The sequence below is a fragment of the Pezoporus occidentalis genome, unplaced genomic scaffold (genome assembly GCF_034315485.1).
Source record: "Pezoporus occidentalis ecotype Australia unplaced genomic scaffold, CSIRO_AGI_Poc_V1 ctg63, whole genome shotgun sequence".
Taxonomy (NCBI): Eukaryota; Metazoa; Chordata; class Aves; order Psittaciformes; family Psittacidae; genus Pezoporus; species Pezoporus occidentalis.
Window position 1 is genome coordinate 7,279,898 of NW_026915977.1, and position 14,515 is coordinate 7,294,412.

Genomic DNA, 14,515 nt, shown 5'->3' on the forward strand with positions numbered 1-14,515 from the left:
TCACTGTGCTGGCACACTGTGGCTTGGGCAACCTATAATTGGCAATGAAATTAGGAAGGGAAAACCAGCCACTTGCAAAGGAAGGTCATAAAATCCATCTGAGAGGAGAACAACGTGGAGCACTTCTTATGTCTCTTGCTCCACCTCCTGAAGGAGTCCTGTGGAATGGGAGCATGGGTCTCTGCAGTGACTGTGCCATGCAGGGGATGTCCTGCAGAAAGAAACCCTACAGCAACCTAGCAGTAGCCAGCCCACCCCCAGTGACCATCGATTGCTGGAGGTACTTGCATACAGAGGTTTTGTAAATAGAAAAATAATCAATGATGGGGATTCAAGTAATAGGTTTTTATAAAAGAAAAAAAAAGCCTCTTTTCCAGGTTTACATCTTGCTTTTCTTTTATAAGCATAAAAAGGGGGGATTTCTTGAACAACAGCTTGAGAATAATGACCGTGGACCAGATTTAGGCGTTGTTCTGGGAGGAGGAGGAGGTGAGCAGAGCACTAGGGCTGTCCTTGCTGGTGCTGCACTGTCCTGCCGAGGCCAGGCCTGCATTCAGAGAAAGAGCTGAGGCTGTTTTCAGCCCGGCCGGGATCGCTTTGTGAACCCATTGCTATTGGTTTTTCCTGGCACTATGGCTCCAGTGAGCCACGAACCAAAATAAAGATGTTTTAAACGTTTTCATCCTTTACCTGCTGGACCATATTCTTCTTTCCCTAAGGTCCCGATCCAGCAAAGCACTCGGGTGGGTCCCATAGGCTCTTCCTCCCCAAGTGTTTTCCTGGATGGCAGTGGCCTTTGCTGTTAAATCATGAGCAAAAACTCCCTTGAGGTCAGTGTAAGTGAGCAGAGGATCAGGTGTGTGGACTTCAGTGAGTGCAGGATCAGGCCCTCGGTCTTACTTTCTCAGCTCGGTGTGTTGGACTCTGTGCAGCTCCCAGGGGGTCCAGTGGAAGTTGCATGGTTCAAGCCACTGATGTCTGTTTGAGAATGTGCCTCTTTATCTCTTCAGCATATGAAATAATGCAAAAAAAAGAAAAAAAAAGGAATTAAATATATATAAAATAATCAAAGTACAATGTCTGTGGTAGAAGCAAGGCTTTCAAATCTGTTTCTCAGGTAAACAAGTGACACTAATGACAGTGGAGTAACAGCCATCTAAGGGAATTGGGATCTAAAGCAGGAGGATGCCCTCCATCTCGCAGGATGCTTGGGTTGCCAGACACGTTTACTGAGCCTTTGAACACTTGGTACAAAAGGAAACCAGAAGTCAAATTGATATTCGCCACTACCCTTCGCTAGACAGACAAACGTCCATTGCAAAAGCACAAAGGGAAGACTCAAACGTAGACTAAACCACACACACACACACATACACACACAAAAGAAAGGTACCAGTTAAACTCCTTTTGTCTCTTACTCCCAGTGGGAAGCAGGGTAGAAATCCAAGGAGCTGCTCCGTTCCGGGGCGTTTCGACTGCTGCCTCCAGAGATGTGAATGTACTTTACTGCTCCTTGAGTTCCCTCCCATAGAACTAGAGGCACCTCGTTAGGAAGTTGCTCCTGTTTTATGGTGCTAAAGAAAACTTTTATCCCCCCCTTGAGCATTTAAGAACTATAAAATGGCCCTTTTTATGAATGTAACATATCCATTTCTGTTCCACATTTTACACTGCAATTTTAACATGTTTGGAAATGATTTGCCTTTTTTCTTTTAGAATAAGCTTTATAAATATTCTGTAGAGTCAATTGAAGTATAATTCTTAAGGATCACTCTAAGACGCCTACAAAATCTTGTATATTTTTAAGTGTGCCAATTTGTAAAATATTTTGTAAGTGTATATTTTTCTTAGGAAAGTGCTGTGAAGTGTTTGTATGTGTGAGGTTTCCCTTTTTTTGCACCTCCGGGTGTTAATAAAAGGATGTATACTTAAAAGTTTCTGGTTTTAAAAACCAAAATACAAAGACAAAAAAATGACAACTTTTGTTGGGAATTTTGTAATAAAAACACCCCCCCTCCCCCTCCAAAAAAAAAAAAGAGCTGTTGTGAACGAGTGTAGTGATATCGTGTAAAGGAACCTGGACAATTTGTGAGCGCTTTGCTGTTTTATAGATCCTCTTGTAAATTATTCTTGTAAGATTTTGGGTTTTGTTGTTCTTGTTGCAAAGGTTTTAAATATTTGTGACTGACTCTGTATGGTGGAAACGTCATCTTGTTAACTTGCTGAGGTTTGTTATATTGTTTATGGAATAAATAAAAACCTTTAAAATCTCATTTTAAGATCATGTATGAAGAAGAAATTAAAACTGCCGTTTATTGACTATTAGGAATTGTTTCTTTCGAACAAATCACTGTAAGAGATGAGGACCGGTCCCCTCCACGCACGCTCCTGGTCCCAGCCCCATGGCTCCATTGGGCTGATGCGCCTTAGCATTGAAGCAGATTAGAGATGGAGGCACGGCTGTGGATGGGAAGAGGTGTGGAAAGCGCTTGGCTCACTTCTGCTCCAAGAAGTGTATTTTTAATTGAGGAACGGGAACGTCAGCAAAAGGAATTACGGGTTTGTCTTCCAAGGGCATGGAGATGGGCAGTGCAGCATGCTGAGACCTGAAGCTCTTCCCAGCCCACAGTGCCAGGAGAGAGGGGTTCCCACCCCATTCCCACTGCTGGAAGCACCCCCTGGACTGACCTTTTCCTGGGCAGGAGCAGGTGGGCGCAGTGGAATGCCCCATGGTTATGAGCGCTGCTGTTTTCAGTTTCTTGTGAAAATGCCCTAGAAAATGGTGGGGTTTTAATTCCCATTCCTGTCATTAACTCTTAATGTTGACAGGAACAATGGGAGGGGGGCATTAATTCAGTCTCTGGGCTTCCCAAGCCCTGCCAGAAGAAAGCAGGACATGGGCACTGTGTTTAGCAACCAGATGATGGGATCAGCCTGGCACAGGCAGGAAATGAGCCCCCAGAAGCAGACCTGGCACCTCTACAACTGCCTAAGCTCACAAACTGCTTCCAGACCAGTGCTGCCTCCCCAGAACTGTGTCAGGCACAGTGGGGCACAGGATTTCAGTGCTTCCCACCAGGCATAGAATCCCAGACTGGCTTGGGTTGGAAGGGACCTTAAAGCTCATCCAGTTCCAACCCCTTGCCACAGGCAGGTACCCCCTCCACTAGAGCAGCTTGCTCCAAGCCCCATCCAACCCGGCCATGCAGGTCCCAAAGGTGGCAGCCTGGAGCAGCGAGTGGGGCAAGCACTGGAGCAGGGAAGCCTGTCTGCAGCTCAGCTTTGAGAAGGACCAAACCCGACCTGGTGCTGCTCACTGGTAAATAAAAGTGTAGAGGGACCGAGTCAAGCCCATGGTCACCCAATCCATCCAGCCTGCCCTCCAACATGGAATCAGACCCACAGCCTGCAGACTGGACATAGCTGTAGCTCCTCAGTGCAAGTTTTAGCTGGAAGTCTTGGGGATAGACTTTATAGTAGGGCCTCTTGCCATAGGACAAGAATGTCTTGAGCCACCCAAGGCATTCCCCCTTGGCAAAGCCCCAGCCATCTTGCACAGGTTAATGATGATCTTCCAGTGCCCCTGTGCTTTTAATCTGGGCATTAACTTGCTTTGTTTTGGTAATCAGAGCTGGTGATCCCAGGTGGGGATTGATGGAAGGGACCAGCACAGAGATGCCATCATCGCCTCGGCAAAGTAAGTACTAAAAATGAAGATAAACAGCTGGGAAGGGTAAATTAGAGTTAAATTGCCCGCCATTTGAATTGCACAGTCTTATCTTTGTAGCATTTTAAAGGCAGAGGTTTGTGCTTGTTCAAAGGGATAAATTCCCACATTTAAAAATCAAAATACAGTGAAAACTACCCTATAAAATAAAGCACCTGTTAGTTGCATAAATCCCCCATCTTTACCCAAATAAAACACATTTAATTAAGCATTTGTATACCTGAGTAATGCTACAGAAAGGGCTCTGTTAAAGTGGGTTTGTGTTTATCTAACACATTTATATTAGATGCACATGTAATTAAAGCACTTGTAACTTCTGGATGAACCAGCATCCATCTCCGTGTACGGCCCAGTGGCTTTTCCGGGTGAGTGAAAGCAGAGACAGGTTTTAATGAGGATGTGATTTAACAGCACTGGGAGCTGCTGCCTCAGGCTGCGGACAAACCTGCCCTGGGTAAAACCAGCCTTTCCTCAGTGGTTCCAGCTGCAGTCTGACTGCCGTCAGCTGCAGCAGCAATGGGATTCTGCAGCCCATGCCCCAGGATGGCTTAGGAGGAGGGGTTTGCACAGCAGCTTTTCAACCTGTGTAGATGCTTTGCCTGGTTAACAGGGGCAGTAGCGAGGAGGTGTGTGAGGAGACACACACACACATCCTGGGAAGAGTTAGACTTGGAATCTGTCTCCTATAGCATTTCCTGTTATGCCTAAAGGCTACTCTGCTGTACCTTGACTCAAAGCCACCTTAACACCCATGCTCACCACCACAGCAGCCGGTGTGAGAAACCCACCCTCCTGGTGGTGCTGCTTTCTGCAGAGAACTCAGTTATCTCAACACTCAGGAAGTGGGAGGCAGTAAATCACTGCAGGCCTGTCCATGTCCCCATCTGGTCCCAGCAAAGCCATGTGTTTAAGCAGGGCGTGCTCACGAAGCTCGTCCGCATCCAGGTGAGAATCCCCACAAGGCATCCCAGATTCCCGGAGTGGTGTGAGCAATGGCATCAGTTGACTGGTAACCTGGTGGTCTGCCTGTCTTTATCACCCCCTTCAAACACGCCTTAGTTAAATCCTGTGGGCTTGGGCACAAGTGTCCCAGAGAAGCACAGGGCTCCTGCTGTGAGGGGCTCCTGTGGGATCCTGCTGCTGAGGATGGGCCACTGCGGTGCTCAGCTCCCTCTGGCCTGCTATAACCCAGTGTCTGGGGTCTCATCCAGGGAGAGGAGACAGCCTGGTTTAGTTGAGGCAGGCTGGACTGTGGTGGTTTTTCACCTGATCAGAGCATGGAATCGGAGAAGCTGATCAGTTCTCCAATGAATTTGGTGGGTTTTTTCCTTTTTATCTTGCCAAAGCTCAGAGGCTCTTTCATTTTGAAGGGCAGGGTCAGTGGGGTTTAATGTGTTATTACCCAGGGTATATGCTGAGCGGGGACACAGATTGTCTGGGTGCTGTTTGCATGGATTTGGGACTATGAGGGTGCATTAGATGTGGTTGCACTCATTTTGGGGAACCACAGCTGTGCCATTTTCCAGCTGCTGGAGTACCTGCCTTGGCTAAGGGTGCACAAGCCCATCAGGGACTCATTTAGGTCTCCCTGTCCCACACTGGGGAATGGCATGGACTGAAATACATGCGGAAGCTGAACTTTTACTGTACATTTTGCTTGGGGTTTGCTTTAATGGAATCAGTCTCTTGCTGCAGAGCACACTGGCGGAAGATGTGCAGTATGCTAAAACCAGAGAACCTGCAGTGAGAGCAAAGCAGTGATGGGAAAAATAATCCAACAGCACCCGAGCTTTGCTTAACCACCCAGTGGGCTTCGCAAAAACCACTCAGAAAGGGTCAGAAGGGCCAGCCAGGTACAGGGCTGCATCCCAAGGGCTCACCTTGTGTAGCATTTAGGGGTGGTGTAGATCCAGTCAGAGCAGACATCAGAGAGCAGAGCTGCAGCCCGAGCTCTGCCCAACATCGGAGGTCATCCTGTGCCACAGCTCGGTTGGATTGCGTGATGTATCCAAAGGAAAACGGGCTGGATGGGCTGCAGCACTGCTTGTTCTCTCTGCTGACCCTTCCCTGAATTGGTAACATCACGTCTCAAGGACTCAGGTCTTCCTCTTCCCAATCTGTGCCTATGGGCTGGTGCCTGTCTCGCCGATGGACCGGCTCAGCGCAGCCGCTACCCTGCATGCCGCTGGCCCTCCTGGGGCCGTTACCTGGAACGAAGTAGCACAAGGTGGGAATATCCTCCTGAGCTGAGCTCACGCTGAAGCGTTTGCAGGCGGGAGGGAGGCCTCTAGAGGGTGTCAGGTGATGAGTTTACACCGTGGATGCGTTTCCCTCTCTTCCTGCAAGAGAGTGCATACAGAAACCTGGCGATTGCTTTCTGTCGGGTGTTTGTAAGCGCTCCTCTTGGATGTGCTTCAAACTCGGGAATGACGATGCTTCCTGGGAGCCCTAAATGAGGAGGCCTGATGCAGTGCTGCGACTGCCTGCGGGCTTTGCAGCCCTCGAAGCAGCGGCACGCGATGCAAACAGTGCTGTGTGCTGATGCTCACACTTCCCCTCCACAAATTCATAGCCCAACTGCCAGTGATGCCTTATGCCCTACAGGTGGTTTTACACCATCCAAGGTGGGAATTGGCTACAGGCACTGGAGCCATGGGCAAATCTTCTGGTGGGGAGGAGGAGGTTCAGGTGCACTCAGGGCAGCAGGTCTCATCCTGGCCCCCATTACCAACTAGATAGCCCACCTTGAGCTTATTGAAGCTCAGCTTTAATAGCAGCTAGCTGACATCCCTGCCTTTTCATACCAGAATCAACTATCACCTTCACCCTGTGAGCCATTGCAGATGCAGCAGTTAAGCTCTTCAGCTCACCTCATGCAGAAACTCAGGGAGAATCCCTTCCCTCAGGCCCAGGATGCAGCCCTAGCACCATCTCCAAGCCTGTTTCTTGTTCTGCTCCATAAATATGCCTATCCACTGCAGTGTGCTGGCTCTGGTGCTTGGTGGAGTGGAGGAGGTCTTTCCATCTTCCAAAGTCAACATGGAGCCCAGACCTGCCCCAAGGCTTGGATGTAAGCCCTGAATCTCGGATGTAAGCCCACCAAGCCTCACAAAGCCCAACAGACACCCAAGCTGCGACTGTCCTTTACCCAAGCCACAGATGAGCTCCAAACCCTGCTGTTCGCGCTGCCATAGTCCCAGCACAGCCAATGGTGGTCCACTGGCCTGGAAACACCTCATCAAACCCCAGGTATGAGCTGTCAGAATGGGTGATGGGTGGTTTATGTTGATGCATACTCACAGGCTTCCCCCATCAAACTGCTGGGGTTTTTGTGTGATTACACCTTCACAAATAGATTTTGTGTGGCAGCAAAAGCACTGGTTCAGTAAAACTCTTAAACACACACTTTATCTTCAGCATGTTGGAGATTATAATCCCTCTTTAGCAAAGCATTTAAGTATGTGCTTAATTTAAGGATTTAATTAAGGATTTTAATTGTAGACCTCAGTATGTGCTTACCTGCTTGGCTGAATATGGCTGAGATTACTACGTGCTGCAGAGTTCTACATAAAGTAAATGACTAATTCTGAATGAAGATGCCACATTATTCCCTCATAATGCAGTTAAAATATAAATAGGAAAAAGGCAAGAGGCAGTTAACTCTATTCCTATAGCTGACAGTAGAATTCATGACCAAATCTGAGTTGATTAAAATCGAGTATTATCAGTTATAGCCTCTGAAGTGGAACTGCAGATCAATAGAAAGGGGCACCTTAAAAATGAGTCTCCAGGTCATAAACTCTGGTTATGAGGAAGGAAGGAAGGATGCAGACATCCCCTCTTTCACTGGAGACAGAGACCTTGAAATATAAATGGTCACCAAATAACAGGGCCTTTTCTCCAGTTATCTAGGGGTTTTAAGCTGATTTCTGAAGGGAAGAGAGCTTCTACCACTGCATTGCCAGCCCATCTCTTGGCCATTTCTGTCACTCCTGAACACTGTGATAGATTACATCTAATTAACAAAAAAATCACATCCCCCCTGCAAAAAAAGGAGTCCAAAGATACCGACAAGCTCCAACGAGCTGAACGCAAACAAGTGCCTGGTTCTTTGTGTCCCCAGTAGCATTTACTGCCACTGGAGCACTTTGTCCACCCTGATACTGGGACAGAGGTAGGAGTGATGCTGCTGTATGGTCCCCACCTTGCTGCGGGACTGAGGCTTCACTCCTGCATCTCCTACTCTGCTGATGTCTTAAGATGCTCTGAGGCTCACAAGCCAACTCATGCTCAGAAGATAACACAGATAAGAATTCCTCCTTAGGATGGTTATTTTCCTGCATGCCTGCAAAGTGTGTATGATTTAAATACACCCCAGTGATACCACTGTGAAGTACAGCAGTCACTGTGCCTTAGTGCTGAGGGGAGCAAAACGCCCCTGTCATCTCTTTGCCTTTTTGTTTGCGCAGGTTCTTTGTCATTTTACTGTCCCTAGTTAAAGCTACATCATGCGGGGGGAGATGTGGTTGCTGTCTACAAGTATTTGGAAGAGATAAACACATGCAAATGGGAGAGGAGGAGCTGAGACTTAGAAGTGTTGGAGGAAATTAAGGAAAAGGAACGAGCCTAAATCCCAGCAATGTGAGGAAGTTGTTTATCAGTGCTGGATGGTTCTCATCACCTCTCCTGAAACAGTAAGAGCTGTTATGTCGGGGTGGTGCCAGGTCCTGGGTGTAAAGCAGCAGCTGGAATGGCCAGCTTCTTCCTGTTCTTTTTTGTTTTCATTACATTCTGAGATACAAAAGTTCCATTTTTCCCATTTCATTTCATTCCTCCTCAATTCTCAACACTTTCTTACCATCTAAACACTCATTTGTCAAGCACTCCCCTCCTTCTGCCTGGGCTTCTGTGGCTGCAAAGCATCTTCCTGATTTCTTCCAAGAGAAAAGGAACAACAGAGATGCACTGGGTCTGGCTGAGATGGAGTTGATTTTCCCCTTCATTGTGCTGGGCTGTGTGCTGGTAGCTGGAAAGGTGTTGGTAACACACCAGTGGTCACAACACACTGTGAGCAGTGCTCCACAGCATCAAGGCTGGTTCTCCAACATTGCCCCTCACCGGGAGCCGGGTGGCAAGATCTTGGGAGCGGACAAAGCCAGGACCCAAACTGCCCAAAGGGCTATTCCATACCGGATGATGTCTGCTCAGCAAATAAGCTAGGAGAAAGGAGGAGAAGGGGCATTATGTTTGTCTTCTGGAGCAATCACTGTGCATATTGAAGCCCTGCTCCCTGGCAAGTGGCTGGACATCGTGTGCTAATGGGAAGTAGAGAACAAATCTTGCTTTCCTTTGCTTCTGTGCATGGCCTCCTTTTGTGCTTTATGAAACTGCCTCTATCTCGACACACATGGTTTCTTTCCATCGTATTTCCCTCTCTACCCCATTCTGCTGAGGAGAGAAGTGATAGAGCAGCCTGATGGGCACCTGGTGCCCAGGCAAGGTCAACCCACCACAGTTCTTTTTGGAACCCAATAAGGGGCTTGACACAACAGCAGGTTTGTATTAAGCATGCTGTAGCAGTTATGAAGTGGTGAGCTTCTGTGTGGGTCATGGAGTTTGTTGGCTGCACTGCTTACCTCTCTGTTTTGCTGAGCTTGGGAACATGCCAGTGCAAACAACAGCCAAGTGCTTTGTGCTGGCATTGATGAACTTACTGTGCTGGAGAGCTGTCCTGTGGGGAGGATAAAGAGCCCAGATCCCTCATGGTGAAAGCCATTCTCTGTCTGAAAAAGCGATCTCTCTGCTGACTGACCCCAAACCTCAGAAATTGTCCTGAGCCAACCACTTGCCCTCCTCCCTTTTGACCTTCATCTCCAGCTGCCTGTCACTACCTCATCACCAATGAAAACCTGGCTAATCCAAGCCAGGCAAAAGACTAATTCTGCAGCATCCCTTAAAATGTCTTTTCCACTTTATCTCATCTCACTCCTGCTCTAGAGGCATCCCACTGGGTGCTGCATGAGGGTACTGGTGTCAGTGATGCTGTAGCACCGCTCTCCTAAGCCCCTCTGATCTGCTCTGCAGCCACCTCTGTGTCTAAGGACATGGAGAGGTTTTTGTGCCATATGGAATCCTCATATAGCAACAGCAATGTCTTTTTGCTGGCAGCAGTCAACAGACAAGCAAAGAAAACGTATGTTACCTACAGCTGCTGCTTGTGGCCAGGGAAGATGGCTCTGTCTGTGTGAAGGTACCCAAGATGCAGAGCACAGCATGACCTGGCTTCATGTGCTGCCACAAACTGACGACGGTGTGCTTGGCTCCTGCTGGGATGGGATGACATGACAGGGCTTGGTGGTCAGCCCACCATTAGCTGCAGTGACCACAACTAGCTGCAGCAACATTCAGTGCAGTGGCTGAACATCACACTGGGAAATGGCTCAAGAATGGGAGACAGGACACTGGGTAAGAACTAACATCATAAAAACTGATGGGAAAGAGGGACCTTCTGCTCGTTCGGAATGTAATGGTGTTCTTGAGGGAGCCATGACTGTTCGGAAGAAGAGCTTAAATCCAGCTCTTCATTGGTGCTTTGTCTTTGCTCCTGCCCTGCAGCAAGTTTATATATTGAGCCATCTTAAAATGCAGAAGGGGAAGTAATTGTCATCCAGAGAGAGAGTGACCAGCAGTTATACCTGGAGGGTTCCCATTCAATGGCCTTTCCTGCAGACAAGCCATCCAGGGAGATAACCCAGGCAGCCAAAATGACATCACAGGCTCTCTGTTTCTGGGGGACAGAAGGGCTTAAACAATTACAAGTGAGTTCCCATGGAAGTGAGTTCCCATCTTGCATCTCTTTGTTTCCTGCATAAAGCATAAAAGACACTTCCATCTCTTCTTGTCTATACTGCACCTTTTTTTCCTTACCATCACAATAGATTCAGAGGTCTTCCAGACTGCATGATCAGGCTTCCAGCCTTTTAATGGAAATAACCATAGTGGTGTATAAATAAAGGCAGCTTCAGACAGCAAATCCACCTGCAAAGAGAAAAGTATTTAAGGGTTGTGTTTTCTGGAGCACACGACATTTTATAGCTAGCTTCTATGGCAGAAGTACCTCAGGAATAGTGGCTGTAAGCTGGCAGAGGGGATGGGAAATAGGAAACCCAGAGCCACAGCCTGTCCTGCTGTCTGAAATGCAGCACGACTTACTGCAGCAGCAAATAGCCATTGTTGGTGTGAGTTGGCTTTGCCTATCAAAGTATCACCACTTCAGAGAGTCACTCAGCATCACTGAATGTGCCTTCAGATGATGATCTAGAGCAAATAACCTGGGTAATGCTTGATATAGCCAGCTGTCTATCAACCATCATGTGCTTCTTATCTTTTTGCATGTTGCACATCTATCTTCTTTGAGAGGAAGGGAAAGAGAAACCTGTGGCATTTAAAAAGTATAAATGAAAAGATGTCTTCAAAAGTGGTACCAAAGCTGTGATGACCAGGATCCTTTATGCCTTATACTGTGTAGTACAGTGTGATCACGGAAACCTTGATTTGGAGTGCAGGGCTGTGATTGACGTGCTCCTGTTTCAATGCACTCCCAGCACAGACAGCAGAAAATCTCTGCCAGTTCTGAGCCGTATAAGGTACATGACCTACAGATGAGTCGATCTAATTTTATCCTGTAGCGAGCACTGGTGCACCTGTATAATGAATAGCACATTATCACATCCTGTGCTTCACTATCTCAATATAGTATGTTTAGTCCTCATATCCTTCAGTCCATCATGTTATTTACTATTTCATCTAATGTATGCCAGCAAGATGCAGCCCTAGTTATCCTTCTGAGGACAACAATAGCAAGAATAAACGCTAAACTAAAGGAAGGAATTAAACAAAATAGCAGCTCTATTTGTGCTATGCTGAGATGCAATTCTTGGCAGCCCCAGAGATTCAACAGTCTGGTATTTATCACGACGAAACGCAGAAACGTCTGATGATTACATGAAGGGAAATAAAAAGACTGAACATCAACTGCAGACTGAGAGATAAGGGCACGTTTCTACAGCAGGCAGCTGCTGAAGTGGTGGAGTGTCAAGTCAGCCCCGTGCTGCAGCAGTGTGCCCAGGACAGGGCAGTGAGGGGGGCAGAGCTGAAACCAGTGATAAACAGGACAGTTTAATACCAAGGAGGAGAATTAGGCAGCCTGCTTAATCACATTATTTAACATCATGAGGATTATTTTTAAGGCATTTATATCCCTCCTTCCTGTCCCATCGGATAACGCTGTTAAAACGCTGGCATTGGCTGTGAAGACTATTTAAGATCTTTCTTTCTGTGGTGTTCAGTGAGATGCCTCTGTTCAGTAGCCCCTCTGTCAGAGATCTAGTGTTGACACAAGTCCCTCGAGGACATGCTCTGTCCCTGGCTACAAGGTGGGCCCAGCCTTCAGGCACACATTGGACTTCACCCTGGCTCTGTTAGAAGGTGGGTGCTTGCCTTGACCCCTCCACAATGTGCCCTGATGCAATGGGGAGGAGTTGCACTATCACAGATCCTCCCTATGAACAGGCTTAACACCCTCAGGGGGTTTTGGAGGTAGACTGATGGAGAGCTTATCTCCTTGAGTGTGGGAAGCTTCCGGTTTCTGTTGGGACTATGATACCAGGGTCACTGAAACCAAGAGTTGAAGAATACGTCTTATTACTGAATCTGAAAGGCCCAAGAAGCTCAAGGAGCTCCTGGTGCAAGTCAGCCACTCATTTCACAGTTTTAGAATCACAGAATCATAGAATGGTTAGGGTTGGAAAGGACCGTTAGATCATCCAGTTCCAACCCCCCTGCCATGGGCAGGGACACCTCACACTAAATCATATCACCCAAGGCCTCATCCAACCTGGTCTTGAACACTGCCAGAGATGGAGCATTCACAACCTCCCTGGGCAACCCATTCCAGTGCCTCACCACCCTAACAGGAAAGAATTTCCTCCTTATATCCAACCTAAACTTCCCCTGTTTCAGTTTTAACCCATTACCCCTTGTTCTATTACTACAGTCCCTAATGAAGAGTCCCTCCCCAGCATCCCTATAGCCCCCCTTCAGATACTGGAAGGCTGCTCTGAGGTCTCCACGCAGCCTTCTCTTCTCCAGGCTGAACAGCCCCAACTTTCTCAGCTTGTCTTCATACAGGAGGTGCTCCAGCCCCTCATCATCCTCATGGCCTCCTCTGGACTTGTTCCAACAGTTCCATGTCCTTTTTATGTTGAGACACCAGAACTGCACACAATGCTCCAGGTGAGGTCTCACGAGAGCAGAGTAGAGGGGCAGGATCACCTCCTTTGACCTGCTGGTCACGCTCCTTTTGATGCAGCCCAGGATACGGTTGCTTTCTGGGCTGTGAGCGCACACTGAAGCCGGCCCATGTTCATTTTCTCATCGACCAACACCCCCAAGTCCTTCTCCGTAGGGCTGCTCTGAATCTCTTCTCTGCCCAACCTGTAGCTGTGCCTGGGATTGCTCCGACCCAGGTGTAGGACCTTGCACTTGGCATGGTTAAACTTCATGAGGTTGGCATCAGCCCACCTCACAAGTGTGTCGAGGTCCCTCTGGATGGCATTCCTTCCCTCCAGGGTATCAACCGAACCACACAGCTTGGTGTCATTGGCAAACTTGCTGAGGGCACACTCGATCCCACTGTCCATGTCAGCGACAAAGGTGTTGAACAAGACCGGTCCCAACACGGATTCCTGAGGGACACCACTCGTTACTGGTGTCCAGCCGGACATTGAGCCATTGACCAAAACTCTTTGTGTGTGGCCATCCAGCCAGTTCTTTATCCACTGAGTGGTCCATCCATCAAATTGATGTCTCTCCAATTTAGAGACAAGGATGTCGTGTGGGACAGGGTCAAACGCTTTGCACAAGTCCAGGTAGATGACATCAACTGCTCTATCCCTGTCCATCAGTTCTGTAGCCCCATCATAGAAGGCCACCAAATTGGTCAGGCAGGATTTCCCCTTAGTGAGGCCATGCTGGCTGTCACCAAGCACCTTGTTGATTTTCATGTGCCTTAGCATGCCTTCCAGGAGAATCTGCTCCAAGATGTTGCCAGGCCCAGAGGTGAGACTGACTGCTCTGTAATTCCCCGGGTCATCCATTTTCCCCTTCTTGACAATGGGGGTTATATTTCCCTTTTTCCAGTCGTCGGGAACTTCACCTGACTGCCAGGATTTCTCAAATATAATGGCCAGCAGCTTCGCAACTCCATTCACCAGCTCCTTCAGGACCCGCAGATGGATCTCATCAGGACCCATGGACTTGTGCACTTTCAGGTTTTTAAGATGGTCTCGAACCAGATCCTCTCCTACAGTGGGTGCAAGGTCTTCATTCTCACAGTCCCTGCGTCTGCCTTCCAAGGCTTGGGTGGTCAAGGCTGTTTGAAGTTAGGGTTAGGATTTGAGCACAGGAAGATAAAAATCTCTCCATTATTGCCCTATGTGTAAAGTTCTGCTAACTTAGAGGAAACAGGCTGATGGAGGCTGAGGTTTGAGCTGCGTTGTGGAGCACGGAGTGATCACCAGTGTAACTTTAGGGCTGCGGTTACAAAGTGGGATAAGATTTCAGTTTGACAAAGGAAAAGTGCTGTTGCCTGGATTGCTCTGGACATGGCACAGGCCACATCCTTGGTGGAAGGAGGGAGGAGGAGGATGAAATTCATTATTCTGTGCAGAGGGAGAGAAGCTCCTGGTTTTCAGCAGTTGCACCCCAGTGGTGGAAGTCCTCCATTTC